We start from the raw sequence: 9,029 nt of genomic DNA on the forward strand, positions 1-9,029 counted from the left end.
GTGAATTTTTCTAAATCTTCTTTTTTTAGTAACAAGGATAATCATCAAATAAATATACTATGATGTTCTTAACTAACCCCTCACTGATGTTTAGCATTTCTTATAATGATAAGAAAGGCTGTATCTCTGGATCTTGGTTTATATTATAGTTTAGCCTAATAATTCTGTATCTGGGAACGAATTTTCATTTCTTATCTGTGCCTCTTCACCTTATCAGAAACCTCTCTATGTCTCACTGTTTCAGTTACTCATTCCCCTAACATAGACTGACTACATAAAATATGCTTCAAGGAATTTACAGTCAGAGGAGAAATAAAAACAAAACCCACTTGGCAAAACACTGTGATGAATGCTATAACAGAAGATTACTCAAAGTGCTATAGAAATACAGAGAATGGAGAAATTGGCTCTGCTGGGGGAGGTAAGATTTGTTCACATAGCAGATAATCACAGAGTTAGATCTTAAAGAAAGTACTTTTTAAAAAAAAGAAAAAAAATGCACTATATCAATGGTATAATAGGAAAAACATTTTCTGTGCTACAAGACATGCCTAAGGTTGGAAGAGCTCTGAATTCATAGACAGAAAGAGAGAGACTGAGGCAGAAAGTGATGGAGGGAGGGAGGAAGAGACAGAGATAGAGAAGGTAGTTCTACATAAGAATAAAACTAAAATTAGTGAATTTATAATTAAAGAGAGAAGATAGAAGTTAATGTTAATATTGATCCACCTCTTCTGAAACCTCACTAAAATAACTTAAAAGCTTAAGATAGGAAATCACAGGCATAAAGAAAGAGCAGAGGAGATGAAAGCCACACAAATTTGAAAACAAGAGAGCAAATGCACAAGTAGAACCAAGTAACGGCCCAGAGAAAGCTGAAAGCAAACTGACCATGAAGGAAACCCAGAACCAAATTGATTTGGGCTGCAGAATCCAAGACAGCCTCAATAATTGAAATAATCAGGAGATGAACCATGAGAGACTATGGACTCTGAAAAACAATCTGAGGGTTTTGAAGGGGCAGGGGGTGGGAGGTTGGGGGAGCCAAGTGGTGGGTATTATGGAGGGCACGTATTGCATGGAGCACTGGGTGTAGTGCATAAACAATGAATTCTTTTATGCTGAAAAGAAATTAAAAAAAAAAAAAACTCAGGTATCCCAGAGAGTGTATAGTTGGAGCCAAATATGGCTGAGCTGAATGAAAAGTCCAAAAAAGCAGCAGTAGGATTCCTGAACCTGAACATTTCATACTACCAGCTGATGACCACTCTTCCTGTATTTTGGCAGAAGACTGAGGCTTTCTTCTCTTACATACTAAACCAAGTGGATCCTAGAGTTAGGAACACATGGTTTATTGAGAATTGGAGTAAGGTGCATACTAACAGAAAAAAATGGGGAAATATTAGAAAGAATATACCAAGTGGTGATATTTAGGAGTGCCCACGTGTGTGTGTGTGTGTGTGTGTGTGTGTGTGTGTTATGTTAGACACCATACAGTACATCATTAGTTTTTGATGTAGTGTTTCATGATTCAGTGTTTGTGGATAACACCCCGTGCTGCATGCAATACATGCCCTCCTTAACACCCATCACCAGGCTCACCTATCTCCCCACCCCCTCCCTTCTAAAACCTTCAGTTTGTTTCCCAGAGTCCATAGTCCCTCATGGTTTATCTCCTACTCCAATTTCTCCCCCTTCATTTTTCCCTTCTCCTAATGTCCAGGAGTGCCCACGTTTTTTTTTTAATTTTTTATTTGTTATAAACATATATTTTTATCCCCAGGGGTACAGGTCTGTGAATCACCAGGTTTAAACACTTCACAGCACTCACCAAAGCACATACCCTCCCCAATGTCCATAATTAACTTGCTTCCTAGAATACTGGTAGCCAGGTTTGCAATTCCCAGGCAATGGATTAAGGAACTTACTCTGGAGAAATTGACTCACTGAAAAAATATATAAATATGTATTTTATAAGTGTGTGTGTGTGTGTGTGTGTGTGTGTGTGTGTGTGTGGCTTTCTCCCAAAGAAATGGCCCATTTCTATCACCCAACCATGTATCTCATCATTTAAAATCTACACATACACAGATACAGAGCTCTTAAATTGCTCTTAAATATGATGTAACCACCAATATCAACAAACATTTGAGGAATGATTATAACCCTAAAGAGAAAAAAGCAAACCAAAAGGCATTAGGAGAAATGTGGAGGAAAAGAGCTAATACTACAAGAAAAAGAAAACCTCAAAAATGTAATTAGTGTCATCCATATGATAATATACTGTATCCATGAACAAACACAAGATGATGAAAAAAACTCTTAGAAATTAAAAATATGGTAGGATAAATGAAAATGGTAGGAGGGTTCGAAGAGAGACTTGAAGAAATCTCCTAGGAAGTAGAGAAAAAGATAAGGTTTGTTTGCAATGTTTTAATTTTAGTCTTTTTTTCTACTCAAGCAGATTTTTTAATGTAAAATGTCCTATTACATCTTGTTTGTACATCTTGTATATATATTAAAAGTTTGATATCTATACTTTTTATATATCATGAAGTTTGTTTCTGACAGAGTGATGAAAGTGGACATCATATTTCTGTTCTCAGCAAAGATTGCTTTTTTACTGTATTGTAATTATTTTCATACAAATGAAGGGTGTAAACAAAATTTTGTATATTTTTGATTCCTAAATAATTCACAACCTTCATTATGTTTTTTTCCATTTTCAGTAGCAGCCTAAGATGACTTATACTAAATGAATAATTTTTCAGGAAGATATAAATTGATAAAACTTATTTAAGAATAAGTAAAATGAAAATCTTAACAGGCCAATAGTCATAAAATAAATTGGAAAAATGAATATATGTCCAGTGATATGCTGAGCTCTTAAGAGCAGACCATAAGTATCTCTTCTATGTTCAGTGACATCACATTGGTAGCTTGAAATCTCCCATAACAGGAGTGTATGTTTACATCACAGAAATTGGAAAATGCTACAAATCAGGGTTTTTCTTTCCAGAGATCCAGTTGTTGAACATTTAACAGAATATGCTTGGAATACCCCTCCATCTAAAGTAGTTCAGGTCCAAGTTAAGTTCTATCAAACACTCAAGGACATTACTCTATATTCTTTACTATATATATTTACATTCCTTTCCACATAATCTTTATGTTTCTATTTTTACAAAGTCCCCATACTTTGTGTCCAATTCTACTCCAACCCTCCATTCTGATTTGAATTCACACCCATCACTTTCATCCCCACTACTCCAATAGAACTTCTTTTGTGAAGGTTATTATTACTTTAGCATTTGATAAATCCAATGATCTGTTCATATTCTTCCCTTACTTGGTTAACCAGCACTGGTTGACACAGTTAAAGATTACCTCTTCTTTGAAACATATTCTTCACTTGGTTTCTAGTTCACAATACTCTATTATTTTTGCTCCTACCCATTTGATGTTTTTGTATTTGTTGTTTCTTCCTAATCTCCCTGATACCTTAAAGTTGTCCAAAGACTCAGTACTTATATCTCCTCTCAATCTAAACTAACTCTTTAGGAGGACACATCCACTTCAAAACTTTATATACATTATATAAACTGATGAATACCCAATTTATGTCTCCAGCATAGACCTTATCCATGAATTTCAAATTCATGTATTCAACAGTTTACCATACTTTTTTATCTAGTTACCTAATAGACATCTCAAATTTGACATGTCTAGATATATAGTTTTTGCTATAATGAAATAATTGGTATTGTATTCATCCTCCCACAAGAAGTAACCCGAAAATTGAACAAAAATAATTACACAATATATATAAATATTAACTAATATAATGTTCTATGTCAATTATACCTCAGTAAAAAAATTTAACAAAAATAAATGAAGAAATTGCTCTAAGTATTGGACAAAAACAATGCAGGTGCTATTATCGAGAGGAAAAATAATGCATGAGATGAACTTCATATTCTTCCTGGCTTTCTGCCTGGAAGAATTTTAGAAATAGCAGCACAGACAGTGGATCACAAATAGAGAGCAGAAACCTTGCTGAGTAGAGAAAGCAAAGTGAAATTTGTGAGGAAATTTACCACAGCTGTATGGAATAATAGCCCCATATATCTATATAAAGATCCCCTTTAGTCTCTGGATAAATACTAAGTTATGCATGCACAGAGCAAGATTCCAAGAGGCTTATAGGGAACAACTATTCAAGGGCCATGAGATTAATGCAGATTCTGAAGCTCTTACAATATAGAGAGATGTTTATGTTTTGACAAGCCCAATGAAGAGATTTGGCTGAATAACCAAGCATTCAGTTAGTACTCTAAAAAGGACACTTCTAAAGACTTTCTCATTTCATTGTATGAGATTAACATAAACCTAATGCCAAAACTAGACAAGAATCTTGCAAAAACAAGATTATGGATCCTTATCCTTCATGAATAGTCTCAAAATTCTTTAACAAATTATTAACATATCAAATGTAAATATACATAACAAATTATTGAGAGTTAGCTAAACTACTTCATGGTATTGCTGCCTCAGCATCAATTTTGTTTAGCAAACCAGGGTCTTAAACAGATACTAGTCCCCTCAATGCAAGCACATGTCCCAGATAATAGTTCACAGAGTCAGAAACAAATACAAGTTCCTCACATGAGTTCCCCAACAACCCTTGTGAACAATGGTCTCCTCAGCCTCTCAGGGTCTTCCTTTCATTACCCTTTAGAGAAGACCTCATGGAGTTTATCAAAACCCCATTCTTTTTTCATTTGAAATGAGCAATCCAGCTTTAGTCTGGGAACCCGAATGCACTCCCCCATATGAACCCTAATAAATGCATGTGCCCCAGGTCGCTCTGCTTACACCCTACCTTGATCTCCTTATGTGGTCCCTTGAGGCATACTGTATACTTGCTTCAGGACTTATGAGTCATAAACTATTTCAGTTTCTCTTGTGGTCTCTTATGGAACCATGGCTCACCATCCAGCACCCCGTAATCTACTTACTAAATCTTAAATTAGGGCGCCTGGGTGGCTCAGTGGGTTAAGCCGCTGCCTTCGGCTCAGGTCATGATCTCAGGGTCCTGGGATCGAGTCCCGCATCGGGCTCTCTGCTCAGCAGGGAGCCTGCTTCCTCCTCTCTCTCTGCCTGCCTCTCTGCCTACTTGTGTTCTCTGTCAAATAAATAAATAAAATCTTTAAAAAATAAATAAATAAATAAATAAATCTTAAATTAACAAAGTCATAACAAGGAAAATACCTCATGACCAAGTAGAGTTTATTCCAGAATGCAAAGTTGATTAAGCATTGAAAAATAAATCAATACAATTCTCTGCATTAACAGAATAAAATGATGACTTTAATTTTTAAAAATCCTTCAATAAAAAGGCAGAAAAAGCATTTGACAAAATTAATACTTTTTCTTAATAAAAACCCTCAATAAAATAGTAATAGAAGGAAACTCCTTCTATTTTTTCTGTATATTTGCAATAGTCTTCCTACTTTAATATTTGTATCCCTAGAGTCTATTCTCAACAGAACAACAAAGTTATCTTGTTAATTAGATTAATTTCACTCTTTTATCCAAAACACACTATGGCTTCAAATTTTGCTTTTACAGTTTGCTTGAGTTGGAAAGATATCAATTTAGTTATGTATATCATCATCTCTAAAGCAAGCACTAAAGAAATATGTAGAGTTATAGAAAACAAGCCAATAAGTTTAAATGAATTACCTAAAAAAGAAGAGAAGATAGGAAAAGGAAATAAAGGGACAAAACCAGAGGAGACAAGCAAAAAAAAAAAAAAAGAAAGAAAGAAAACAAAAGTAAATTTTGTTACAAAATTTATATTACAAATTTATATTACAAAAGTAAAAGGTAGACTTAAAAGAAAAGTAAAAGATAGACTTAAATGCAACCATCAATAGTTACATTAAAGGGAGCCTAGGTGGCTCAGTGGGTTCAAACCTCTGCCTTCAGCTCAGGTCATGATCCCAGGGTTCTGGGATTGAGCCCCACATCAGGCTCTCTGCTCGGCAGAGAGCCTGCTTCCCCCCCCAACCCCCGCCTGCCTCTCTGCCTACTTGTGATCTCTCTCTCTGTCAAATAAATAAATAAAATCTTTTTAAAAAGATAGTTACATTAATAGTAAATGATCCATATACCAATTTAAAGACAGTAATCATTAGATGAGAAAACAAAAATATTTTTCACAGATCCAACTACACATGGTCTACCAAAAAAATCCACTTTAACAGTAAAACAATAGATATGTTCTTATTATAATAAAAAACAAGTAAAGTATTCCTCCCAGTTCTATTACTAATTAACATTATTCTGGAAAAGTTTGACAATGCAATTGGGTGAGAAAGCAAATTAAAAAGTACAAATATTTAAAAAGAAGGAGAAAAACTAATATTGTTTATATATGGCATCGTTGCCTATGCATAAAACTAACAAAAATACTCTACAAAGCAACTAGGATTTATAAAAAGTATTAATAGAGTAGTATCACAAAATAAATAAATCTCAATATTTTTCTACTTTACAATAATGAATTAGAAAATAAATTACATTCTTAATAGCAAAACAATTATATCACCTAAGAGTTAAACTCAAGAGAAATGTGCAGAATCTCTGTGAAGAAAAACCACAATATTGTTATTGAAGGACATAAAGAAAATATGTTTAAATAGAGAACTATATCATGTTACCAGTAAAGAAGACTTAATACTATCAAGATGTCACTTTCTTCCCAAATAAATAAATAAACTCAGTGTAATCCCAATGGGTTTGATGATATATTTTTGGAAACTCAACAAAAGATTCCAAAGTTCATCTGGAAGAATAATACACAAAACTAGTAAGATTTTGAAAATTATACTAATGATAGAATTTTTGACCTGCTAGAAAATAGAATATATTAGTATGTAAAAAGATAATTAAAATACAGTAGTATTTAATTATGTAATTATGCCATAAAAACAAGCAAACAACAGAAAAAATTTTAGTTTAGAACTATTTCTCTATGAGCAGAATATGTAATTCTGTATGATTAATGTGTAAAGTGTAGTATTTCACATCAGTGGAAAATAATCTGTAAATAGTGAAGGAGTGCATGACTAACCATTGTGAGGAAATAAGCCAGATTAATAATTTTTACTATATTTAAAACAAATTCCAGACTTACTAGAGATCTAAGATTTTTTTTAAAAAGCTCTATAGCAGTAAAGGAGTATATTTATGAATATGTAATCTTAGTGTGGTAAGGAAAATGGCACCTACGGTATACAGGAAAATATGAAACTTTCTACAAAAATACATTTTATTTGGTAAAAAAAAAATTACATTAAAAATAATACTAAAATAGGCAAATGACTAAGAAAAATATATGCAACACACTCTTAAGGGAAAGCTCAATAATCCATAGAAAGTTGACAAAGTCATCAGAAGAAAACAAAAATCACTAACAGACAGTAATGGAAAATTCTCAAAAAAAGATTAAAAAGCTCCTTCCACTCTTGCAAGATGGCAGGCAAAAAAAACTTAGAACCCGGATACTAAGAAGAAACCTGAAGCCCATAAGGCTAATAATGCTGGTGGCAAGGCTGAGAAGAGTAACCCTAAGGCTAAAACACCATAGAAGGCGAAGTCGCACTGCAGCCGAAACGCTGTCCTAGTCGAAGGAATTGGCAGATACTCCTGATGGCCTACGTATTCCAGAAAGTCCATGTACAAGAGGAAGTATCAGCGGCTAAATCCAGAGTTGAAAAGAAAAAGGAGAAGGTTCTTGCTACTGTCACAAAACCAGTTGCTGGTGACAAGAACGGTGGTACCCAAGTGGTTAAACTTCACAAAATGCCTAGGTATTATCCTACTGAAGATGTGCCTCGAAAGATGTTGAGCCATAGCTAAAAAAAACCTTTCAGTCAACACGTGAGAAAGCAAGCTAGCATCACCCCTGGGACCATTTTGATCATCCTCACTGGGCACCGCAGAGGCAAGAGGGTAGTTTTCCTGAAACAAATGAGTAGTGGCTTGCTACTTGTGACTGGACCTCTGTCCCTCAATCGAGTTCCTCTGCGTAGAACACACCAGAAATTTGTCATTGCCCCTTCTACCAAAATTGATACCAGCAGCGTGAAAATACCCAAACATTTCACTGTTACTTATTTCAAGAAGAAGAAGCTGAGTAAGCCCAGACACCAGGAGGATGAGATCTTCCACACCAAGAAAGAGAAACAAGAGATTACAGAGCAGTGCAAGGTTGATCAGAAAGCTGTGGACCCGCAAATTCTGCCAAAAATCAAGGCTGTTCCTCAGCTTCAGGACTACCTCTGCTCTATGTTTTCTCTAGCAAATGGAGTTTACCCTCACAATTGGATTTCTTACAAAGAACCTAATTAAATAACTGATCCATTTTTAAAAAAGGTTAAAAAGTATTTGACACCTAGTAATTAAAAGTACAACTTAAGAGGTTTATCAGAGTATCAAATAGACAAAGCTCTATCTATGTAAGTAAGAATAGGAGAATAGAAACTTTCATATGTTATTGGAGGAATACAGTTTGTATAAATATTTTTTTAATATATTTTTAAAAGATTTTATTTATTTGAGAGACAGAAATCACAAGTAGGCAGAGAGGCAGGCAGAGAGAGGAGGAAGCAGGTCCCCCACTGAGCAGGGAGCCCGATGCGGGACTCGATCCCAACACCCTGAGATCATGACCTGAGCTGAAGGCAGAGGTTTTAACCTACTGAGCCACCCAGGCACCCCTAAGATTTTTTTTAAAGTAATCTCTACACCCAACGTGGGGCTCAAACTTACAATCCAGAGATCAAAAGTTGCATGCTCTACTGACTGGCACCGCTGTGTACTTTTTGAAAAGCTTATTGGAGTTCTTGAATTTTCGTTAATATAACACTTAAAATAATCCTAAAAAAATAATAATGGATTTCACTAAATTTATTATTCACAGTACTTGCTTATAAAATTCCAGACAAAATATGCCTACCCAG

General features: G+C 34.6%; 1 pseudogene; it reads left to right on the forward strand.

Annotated features, from left to right (window-relative positions):
- The first annotated feature begins 394 nt into the window (after positions 1-394).
- On the forward strand, positions 395-8,418 carry LOC116593445 (annotated as a pseudogene).
- The last annotated feature ends 611 nt before the right edge of the window (positions 8,419-9,029 follow it).

The sequence above is a fragment of the Mustela erminea genome, chromosome 6 (genome assembly GCF_009829155.1).
Source record: "Mustela erminea isolate mMusErm1 chromosome 6, mMusErm1.Pri, whole genome shotgun sequence".
NCBI classification, from domain to species: domain Eukaryota; kingdom Metazoa; phylum Chordata; class Mammalia; order Carnivora; family Mustelidae; genus Mustela; species Mustela erminea.